Source organism: Microtus oregoni, unplaced genomic scaffold (assembly GCF_018167655.1).
Source record: "Microtus oregoni isolate MIOR12 unplaced genomic scaffold, Mior012 000034F_ref0000314, whole genome shotgun sequence".
Lineage (NCBI taxonomy): Eukaryota > Metazoa > Chordata > Mammalia > Rodentia > Cricetidae > Microtus > Microtus oregoni.
The window spans coordinates 21,380,429-21,391,716 of NW_024543093.1; positions in this window are offsets into that span (position 1 = coordinate 21,380,429).

Here is an 11,288-nt window from a genome sequence, read left to right on the forward strand (position 1 = left end):
TTGCTATGATAAAACATTCCAACAGCGTCTTAAAGGAGTTGCTCACATCTCCAGACAACGGTCCATCCATTATGGAAGTCAGGCAGGAATGCAACATCTCCAGCCGAGAGCATAACTATTCTGCAGTGTTTGAATGAAACGTTCTGTAGATGTCTGTAAGTCCATATGATGTTTCTCTGTTTAGTGTTCATTGGGATGACCTACCACTGGTGAAAGTGAGATGCTGAGGAAGTTCTCTGCTATTGTTTTCCTGGAACGATTAGTCTGTGTCTTTACAAGCAGTAGTGTTTGCGCCCTTAAGCTAGGTGTGCTGATATTCCCTTAATCCCATGAAATGATCTTTCAACTAATTTTAGCTTAAGGTTTATTTTGTTGGTATTTGCTTGGAATGCCTTTTTTTTTTTGTTGTTCAGACAGAGTCGTTGTACATTATGTAGCTCAGTGTGCTGGATAATTTTATACCAGCTTGATACAAGCTAAAGTCTTCTGAGATGAGGGACTATCAAATAAAATAAAAAGTTTCCATAAGGTCTGGCTGTAAGACATTTTCTTAATTAGTGATAAATGAGTAGGATCACATCATTGTGGGTAAGACCATCCCTGAGCTGGTGGTCCTGGGTTCTATAAGAAAGCAGGCAGAGCAAATCACAGGGGAAGCGAGCCAGTAAGCAGCTTTGCCATGGCCTGCATCAGCTTCTACCTCCAGGTTCCTGCCATGTTTGAGTTCCTGCCCTGACTTCCTTCTGTGATGAACAAAGCTGTGGAAGTGTAAACCAAATGAATCCTTTCCTCTCTAAGTTTCTTTTGTCATGGTGTTTCATCAGAATAGAAACCCTAACAAAGACAGTCTCAAAAACTAACACAAAGAGTCCCCACAAAATATCGAAGAGTTATGAAAGTGGAAAAGAGGATAGGAGAAGCAGAGGTGGCAGGGCAGTTAGGAGGTGCACACAATAATCATAATGCATATTCTACTTGTATGAAATTATCAAAGAATAAGCTCAGTAATTTTTTTAACCCACAGGCTAGTCCATTAAGATTTAACTTGAAATATAACTTGGTTACAATTTCTCCCTTCCAAAATCCAATCAGAACCCAGTGAAGGGCCAACAGAAAGTCAACACCTTTTGTCAGATCTTCAGGCTTTGGAAGAAGGACACCCATGCAGTGACTTGACTTAGAAATGTTTCCCATAGGCTCATGTGTGTAAACATATGGTCCTCAGCGGGTGGCACTGTTTGGAGAGATGATGGAACATTTTAGATATGGAGGAAGTACACCATAGGAGGTGAACTTTGAGAGATGATAGTTCTGTCCCACTTCCCACTCTTTCTGTCTCTACTTCATATTTTTTGGTTGAGGAAGGGATCTCTCAGGTTCCTTCTCTGGCTGGCTATTATTGTGTCTTTCTCTCCATTACTGACTCACCCTCTAGAACCATAGCCAAAACAACTCTTTCCTATATAAGTTACTCTTGGTCACAGTGCTCTATCATAGCAACAGAAAAGGAACCAGTAAATCCTGCCTGAACTATTAACCTCTAAGAGCCTCATCTGGTTTTGAGTCAGGGTCTCACTAAGTAGCCCAGGCCATCATCAAACTCGAATTAATCCTACTAAGTCCTGACATTATGCTCAAGAATTTCCACCTTCATTTTACATAACTTTTAAATGATTTTTTTACTATTAAATGTGGCAAATTGTATTCAGGTTTGGTTTTGGTATTTATTATTATTGTACTGGCTATTATACAGATAATATATAAAAATGTTTAGTACAGTGTCATATGGTGCTCTATCTATTAATATAGAGGATATATATATATGTTCTACATGTGACTTTAGTGTTTAAGTAATAATAAATTTTATTCAGTGTTAATAAAATAATGCAGAAAAGTACATTGAAAGTAAGCATTACCCCATTCCCCCCATAAATGACTATACACAAATACATGACAAAAATGTATAACACGTGAATACAGCATAAATGTCACATATGTTATACACAAGATATATTTGTTTTAATAATATACTATGGAACCCTTTCTTTGTTAGAATATTTTCCATTATCTATTTTGCATTTGAATCATTTTCTCATTTTATAGACTTGGCTGGTCTAGAACTTACTATATAGACTAAGGTAGTTTCAAGCTTTAAGAAATCCATCTATCTACCTCTGTTCCCTAACTGCCCACATACTAGGCCTCATTATCTGTTTTAATGACTACACAGTGTTCCATTTTGTACACAATTAACTAAACTAATTTCTCATTCATATACATATTTTTTGAATTTTATAAAATTAAACATACAGTTCTTTTTGCTGCTACTCTTTAAAAACTTTATTAGCCTTCTTCAATTGTAGCAAGAACAGTTAATCCTAAATATCCTCTTGAAAAGACTTCAAGGGTACAATATATTACTGTTGATGTTGTTGATTTTAGCCATTCTGACAGGTATAAGATGGTATCTCAATGTTGTTTTGATTTGCATTTTCCTGATTGCTAAGGAGGTTGAACATGACCTTTTGGCCCTTTGAGCTTCTTTTGTTGAGAATTCTCTGTTCAGTTCAGTACCTCATTTTTTAATTGGGTTAATTAGCATTTTAATGTCTAGTTTCTTGAGTTCTTTATATATTTTAGAGATCAGACCTTTGTCTATTGCTGGGTTGGTGAAGATCTTCTCCCAGTCAGTGGGTTGCCTTTTTGTTTTAATGACAGTGACCTTTGCTTTACAGAAGCTTCTCAGTTTCAGGAGGTTCCATTTATTCAATGTTGCCCTTATTTTCTGTGCTACTGGCATTATACACAGGAAATGATCTCTTGTGCTCATGTGTTGCAGTCTACTTCCCACTTTCTCTTCTGCCAGGTTCAGTGTAGTCAGATTTATACTGAGGTCTTTAATCCATTTGTACTTGAGTTTTGTGCATGGTGATAGATATGGATCTGTTTTCATTCTTCTACAGGTTGACATATACCAGCAAGATTTGTTGAAGATGCTTTCTTTCTTCCATTGTATAATTTTAGCTCCTTTGTCGAAAATCAGGTGTTTATAGATTTGTGGGTTAATATCCAGGTCTTTGTTTCCATTCCATTGGTCGACATCTCTTTTTTTATGCCAATACCAATCTGTTTTCATTACTGTAGCTCTGTAATAGAGTTTGAAGTCAGGGATGATAATGCCTCTGGAAGTCCCTTTATTGTATAAGATTGTTTTGGCTATCCTGGGTTTTTTGTTTTTCCATATAAAGTTGATTATTGTTCTGTCAAGGTCTGTGAAGAATTTTGATGGGATTTTGATGGGGATTGCCTTGAATTTATAGATTGCCTTTGGTAGAATTCCCATTTTAACTATGTTGATCCTACCTATCCAAGAGCATGGGAGATCCTTCCATTTTCTGGTGTCCTCTTCAATTTCTTTCTTCAAAGCCTTAAAGTTCTTGTCAAATAGATCTTTCACTTCCTTGGTTACTGTCACCCCAACATTCTTTATGCTACTTGTGGCTATCGTGAAATGTGAAGTTTCTCTGATTTCCCTCTCTGCTTCTCTATCCTTTGTGTATAGGAGGGCTACTGATTTTTTTTTTTTTAGTTGATCTTGTAACCTGCCACATCACTGAAGGTATTTATCAGCTGTAGTTCTTTGGAGAAGTTTTTGAGGTCACTGATATACACTATCATATCATCTGCACATAATGAAAGTTTGACTCCTTCTTTTCCGATTAAAATCCCCTTGATCTCCTTATATTGTCTTATTGCTATTGCTAGAACTTCAAACACTATGTTGTAGAAATATATATGGTGAGAGTGGACAGCCTTGTCTTGATCCTGATTTTCGTAGAATGGCTTTGAGTTTCTCTCCATTTAATTTGATGTTAGCTGTAGACTTGCTGTATATTGCTTTTATTATATTTAGATATGATCCTTATATCCCTAACCTCTCCAAGACTTTTATCTTAAAGCGGTGTTGAATTTTGTCAAGTGCTTTTTCAGCATCTAATGAAATGATCATATGGTCTTCTTTCAGTTTATTTATATGCTGGATTACATTGATAGATTTTTATGTGCTGGACCAGCCCTGCATCTCTGGGATGAAGCCTACTTTATCATAATGGATAATTTTTTGATGTGGTCTTGGATTTGGTTTGCCACCATTTTATTGAGAATTTTTTTATCGATGTTCATGAGCAAGATTGGTCTGTAATTCTCTTTCTTGGTTGAGGGTTTGGTATCAAGCTTCATAAAAAGAATTTGGCAATAACTTTTCTGTTTCTATTATGTGAAACACATTAAGGAGTATAAGTATCAGCTCTTCTTGGAAGTTCTGGTAAAATTCTGCATTAAAATCATCAGGTACTGGGCCTTTTTTTTGGTTGGGAGGTTTTTTATGACAGTGTCTATTTCCTCATCACTTACAGGTCCATTTAAATTGTTCACCTGGTCTTGATTCAATTTTGGTAAATGGTATTTATCTAAATGCAAGTCCATTTTTTTTTTACATTTTCTAACTTTGTGGCATATAGGCTTTTGTAGTAAGACCCAGTGATTCTCTGAATTTCCTCATTGTCTGTTGTTATGTCCCCTTTTTCATTTCTGATCTTATTAATTTGCGTGTTCTCTCTCTGCCTTTTGATAGGTTTGGATAGGGGTTTGTCAATCTTGATTTTCTCAAAGAAGCATCTCTTTGTTTCATTGATTCTTTGGATTGTTTTCTGTGTTTCTATTTTGTTGATTTCAGCCCTCAGTTTGATTATTTCCAGTCTTCTGCTCCTCCTGGGTGAGTATGCTTCTTTTTTTTCCCAAATCTTTCAGCTGTGCTGTTAAGTCTCTAATGTGAGCTTTCTCTGTTTTTCTAATGTAGGCACGTAGTGCTATTAACTTTCTGCTTAGCTCTGATTTCATAGTATCCCATAGGTTTGGGTATTTATTTTTGTTGAATTCGAGGAAGACTTTAATTTCTTTATTTCTTCTCTGACCCAGGGGTGGTTCAGTAGTTGACTGTTTAGTTTCCATAAGTTTGTAGGCTTTCTGAGGGTAGTTGTTAAATTCTAACTTTATTCCATGGTGAATCGATAAGACACAGGTGGTCTAAAATTTTTTTTGTATCTGTTTAAGTTTGGTTTGTTATCAGGTATGTCATCAATTTTTGAGAAGGTTCCATGAGATGCTGAGGAAAAGGTATATATTCTTTCCAATTTTGGTCGAATGTTCTATAGATGTCTGTTAAGTCCATTTGGTTCATTACCTCTGTTAGTTCTCTTATTTCTCTTTTAGGTTTCTGTCTGGTTGACCTGTCCATTGGTGAGAGAGGAGTGTTGAAGTCTCCTACAATTAGTGTGTGGGGTTTGATGTGTGCTTTGAGTTCTAGTAATGTTTCTTTTACATATGTGGGTGCTTTTATATTAGGGGCAAAGACATTCAGGATTGAGACTTCATCCTTATGAATTGTTGCCATTATGAGTATAAAGTGTCTATCTCCATCTTTTCTGATTGATTTTAGTTTGAAGTCAATTTTTTTTGTATATTAGTACAGCTATACCCGCTTTTTTCTTTGATGAGTTTGATTGAAAAACCTTTTCCCAACCCTTTACTCTGTGTAAATGTCTGTCTTTGTGGTTGAGTTGTGTTTCTTGTAAACAGAAGAATGTTTTATCCTGTTTTCATATCCATTCTCTTAACCTGTGCCTTTTTATAGGTAAATTGAGTACATTGATATTAAGTGATATTAACTCCATTTTTTTTTGGTGGTAGATTTTGTATGTTTCTCTTCTTTCGGTTATGCTTGTGGAGGGTTGTTAGATGTCTGAGTTATTGTGGGTGTTGTTGGTTTTCTCGGGTTGTGGTTTTCCTTCTATTACTTTCTGTAAGGCTGGGTTTGTGGCTGCATATTGTTTAAATTTGTTTTTATCCTAGAATATCTTATTTTCTCCATTGACCTAAAGAAAGCTTGGCTGGGTATAGTAGCCTGGGCTTGCATCCATGGTCTCTTAGTTTCTGCAGTACATCTATCCAAGACCTTCTGGCTTTCATGGTTTCCATAGAGAAGTCAGGTGTAATTCTGATAGGTTTACCTTTATATGTTTCTTGACCTTTTTCCTTTGCAGCTCTTAATATTCTTTCTTTATTCTGTATGTTTTATGTTTTGATTATTATATGGTGAGGGGATGTTCTTTTTTGATCCAGTCTATTCGGTGTTCGGTATGTTTCTTGTACCTTCCTTGGAATATCCTTCTTAAGGGTGGAAAGTTTTCTTCTATACTTTTTTTGAATATGTTTTCTGAGCCATTGAGCTGTAATTCTTCTCCTTCTACCCTTATTATTCTTAGTTATTGTATTTTCATGGTGTCCCAGATTTCTTGGATGCTTTGTGTTAAGAATTTGTTGGATTTGCTGTTTTCTTTGATCAGTGCGTTTATTTCTTCTGTAATATCTTTAGCGTCTGATATATTTTCTTCTATCTCTTGTATTCTGTTGGTTATACATGTCTCTGTAGTTTCTCTTCATTTACCCATGTTTTCCATATCCTGCCATCTCTCAGTTTGTGTTTTCTTCATTGCCTCCATTTTAGTTTTCAAGTCTTGAACTGTTTCCATTACCTGTTTGATTGCTTTTTTTTTTTTTTTTTTTTTGGTTTTCTTGGGTATCTTTGAGGGATTTATTCATTTCTTCTAACTTTTTGTTAGTCTTTTCATCCATTTCTTTAAAGGAGTTTTTTTTACATCCTGTTTAATGGTCTCTAACTCTTCACAATGTTACGTTTGAAGTCTATTTCGTCCACTTCTTCTGGATTAGGGTGTTCAAGTCTTCCTGTTGTATGTTCACTGGATTCTAGTGTTATCATGTTGCTTTTCAGATTGTTGGAGGAATTATTGCATTGATGTCTGCCCATCTCTTCCTTCAAATGCTGTTAGGACAGTCTTGGCAGCTTAGTCTGATCTATGCTGTGGCTACCTATGTGCTTGGGTTTTTTGTTTGTTTGTTTGTTTTTTGGTCTGCCCTCTCTTAGGTCCCCTCAGCACTGGAGTTGTCTCTCAGATCCTCTCCACCCTGAAGTAGGCTGTGGTGGTGGATCTGAGGACCCTGCAGATGGAAAGAAGTGCTTGGGGGGCAAGCTGGGATGGGATAAGTAGAGAAAGGCAGTAGCCAGGGAGAAGTCCTGCTGAACGGCCAGAAAGTTTAGGAGACTGAAGGATGCCTGTGCCCCCTTTTCAGGGTATCAAACCGGCCAGTTGGGCACACACTCACCCCTCAGGACAGATCTTCTGGTATTGGGCTGGTATCTTAAAGGCTATTGGCTGAAGGAGCAGAAGGAACTCCCACAGCACCTCCCCCTTTTGTTTTAATAAGAAAATTCCAAACCTGATACAAAACAATATACACAAGGAACAGATATCAAGTATAAGATTAGAATTACAACCAGCATAAACAATATTAAGCAAGGAACATATGCTAAAGGTTTTAATAAACATTCTATTCTAAGGAGTCTAAGCCTTGTATAGGAAGTAGCTTGGCTAGATCATAAGAATACAGTAATTACAACTATCTAATCTTCAACCGCATTAAAGGCCTGAGAAGGGAGATAATATTACTTGAGTAGGCAGGAAGTACAATCAAGTAGCTTCCAAAGTGAGCAATATATGACTTTGACGGAGACAATTAGCTACTTGAGCAATCACCCAAAGTCGCATTTTGCAACATTGAAGCCACCAATTTTGGCTAAGGCCTAGCGTAACTGACAGACCATTTTCAGAAGTAGGAAAAGTTTCAGAACCGTCTTACCCTGTCTTGGTAAAATTCAACAGTCTTTTTTGTTGTGTTCTGCTTATCCATTTTGAATACCATGTACTTTGTCAGTGATGGAGGTATGGGCAGTTCCTTGCCCAAAGGACAGTTGTGTCAAGAAGAAAACATCAAGTAATGATGAAACTATATAGGACACTATAAGTGGAATTTAAATTAGGACCGTTATAATAAATAATAGACAGGTGCCTCAAAATACCTTTTAATTACATTATGATCTAGCAATTCCATTTTTTACATATATATGTAAAATAATTGAAATTGATCTGTTCCCTTATCTTCAATTTAGACTACTCAAAATAGCAAAGTTTCAGGTTCAAATACAATATTGATGAATTAATGAATTTTAAAATTTAGTACGGTACACTATACAGTGGGATACTATGTGACTCTTTAAGAAGGAAATGCTGTCATTCACATCAATGTGAATGGAGGTGCATGATATAATGCTAAGTGAAACAACACAAGTACGGAAAGATAAACAATATATGACCTTATTATAAATTCTAGAAACATTAATTGCATAGAAACAGAACATAAAAATGGAGCTATCAGTCTTCTGAGACAGGGTGCCATGGAGCAGATGTCACTTAAAGAGCACACAGACTCTAGCAGACTGGAGCAATAAATTTTTGTGATCCAATTGGGAAGCATTGGCACTAATAGGTAGCTATAATATATGGTACATTTCAAATTTTCTCTTAAGAATATATGTTTAGTTTTCTCAATGCAAAAAATTACACAAGCTGGCTATATGATAGGTATGTTATCTAGATTAAAATTATACAATGTACACATTGATCAAACATCATTTTATACTTCCTAACTATACACAGTTATTTTTAAAATAAAGAAGCTAAACATAAAATACAATCAGTTATGTGGATTCAGTCACCTGTAGACCCAGCATTTAGTAGGCTAAAACCGAAGTACCAGCAGAAGTACAAAGACAATCAGTGTCACATAGTGGATTTTAAGCTTTGACTGTACAAGACCTATTTCAAACAAAGAAGTAATTGAGAAGGCACAGCAGGCAAAGGTTCTTTCTGTGTGAGTCAGGTGGTCTGAGCTTCATCCCTAAGACACAGGTAAAAGGGAAGAAAAAATGCATTCCATAAAGATGGTCTCTGACTTCCATATGTACAGTGTGGCATGCAAGCACCCCCCGCTCACACAAGAACACAACACAACAATAATAAAAATTTTAGGTATTTTTAAAAACAAAAGAGTTATAAAAGTATTAAATGTGAGTGAGTACAGTACAGTGTATTTGAATACACTAGAGTTACGGTTAAAATTACAATTCATACAGTTAAATAAAAAGTACACGATATCTTGTTATACTGGAGTTCAGAATATTTTTGTAGATAGTGAGTAAAGAATTGTGTGAAAACAACTAAACAACAAACAAAATTGAAATTAATAGTTCTTTAATTTTTCATGAACTCTGACATCAAAACCATAATTATTTGTGGAAAAATACCATTTCTAAAAAAAAAAACATTTTAGACATAATCAAAATTTCATCACAAAAATTAAACATGCCCCCTATTTAAAGCTTAAAACTGAAGTTTAGCTGTAGTTGACTGAGAAACTTTCATATCCCAGCCTGGTGTTTAATTATGTCAATTCTTTGCCTTACTTAACCCTCAGAAGCAACTCTGGGCAGTTGCTTTTTATAACCCTACGTTACAGATAAGGAAACTAAATCTGAGATCTTTGCCAATGGGCTACAGACAGACACAGCTGATTCTTGTGGCGTCTGTCATTCATTCCATCAGATGACTCGCCTTCAAGTAATACTTGCCAACACATTATCAATGAACAGAGGATGACTTAGCTAATGATGTAGTTATGTACACAAATGGGGCCCTTTCCTACATTGTTTACTTGAGATTGTTTTCATTTGTCATTCCTCTGCTCACATATCTGACTCACTTTCACCAGCGAATAAGGGGCAGTCCTGTCTCTACAAATTCTCAGACTGAAGGGGGGGGTGATATCCTGTCTCCACCTGTCTCATATTCCTGTCTCCACATCCCTAGTGCTGAGATTAAAGGCATGAGCTTCCCACATGTTGGGATTAAAGGTGTGAGCCACACCTCCTGGCGGTTTCTCTTTTAGCTTGGTTCAATTTTATATAGTCAAAGGTGGCCTTGAACTCCTGATTTTCCTACTCCATTTTCCTAAATGCTGGGATTAAAGGTATGTGCCACCACTGTGATTGTGTTTAACTAGTGGCTAGCTCTGCCTTCTGGTCTCCAGGCAAGTTTTATATGTCAGAATAAAAGCAAGATATTGTACATCAGATGATAAAATGATGTAATCAAGCTTCTCACACAGGAGACTTTGATCTTCATATAGTTTACAACAGTTTGGAACCATATGTTCACTTCTGGTGTCTGGGATTGGACCTTTCTTTTCCTGTATAGTCTACCCACTGCTCAACCTATGCTTACTCACAACTACTGACGAGAACACATGGTCCTGGTACTTAGACATTGCTCAGGTCAAACACTCTCAATACTGATCATGTCTTCTCCAGTGACCTTCATCCAGCCGGGTCCTGGAATTTGCACGAATGGGCCTTTAAAACATTCCCTGTGCATGTTTGAAGATGATACTCAATGCTCATCTATTTCAAAAACTTATTAGAGCCACTGCTCTGTCTTTAAAGTGTCTGTGGACAGGTGTCACAGCTGAACCAGGCCAAGAGTATCAGAGCTCATCAAAGCATATGTGCAAGCTCAAAGTACTCCGGTGATGTCATTTGGGGAACACAATTTCCAAGCCTGTAAGTCTAGCTCTCTCTCTATCTTAAGAGCCCATCAGTAGCACTCAGGGAAGGAGAAAAGAGAGGGAAAGAGCAAGGTCTTAGTGAAGTCTACAATTGAAGACTATATCCAACCCACTCTCATTCTGTGATCTCAGGCAAAACACAAATGCCCTACAATTCAGTTTGCACTTTTAAGTACTGGCTTCAGAGCAGGTACCTAGTAAGTAACTGAGTGAATAAGCACATGGGTAACAGCTAACAGCATCTTTTTTTTTGAAGATTCAATTTTTATTTATTTATTTGGTTTGTATATTTTTTTTTAAAAAGAAATATCTTTTCTCATTTTACATGCCAAATCCATTTCCCACTCCCTCCCCTTCTCCAGCTCTCTCCACTTTCCTCCTTTCCCACCCATCTCCCATTCCACACACCATCCACTCCTCAGAAAGGGTAAGGCTTCCCACGTGGGAGTCAACAAATTCAAGCACACTATATCTAGGATGAGCAAGGTATCCCTCCAGAGCGAATGGGTTCTAAAAAGCCAGAACAAGCAATAACAATAAATTCTGGTCTCACTTCCAGTGGTCCCAGAATCTGCTCTAGCCATACAACTCAGAGGACCTAGTTTGGTCCTATTCTGGTACCCTTGCTATCAGGCCAGAGTTGGAAGACTTTCATTAGGTCAGATAAGCTGTTTCAGTAAGTATTCCCATCA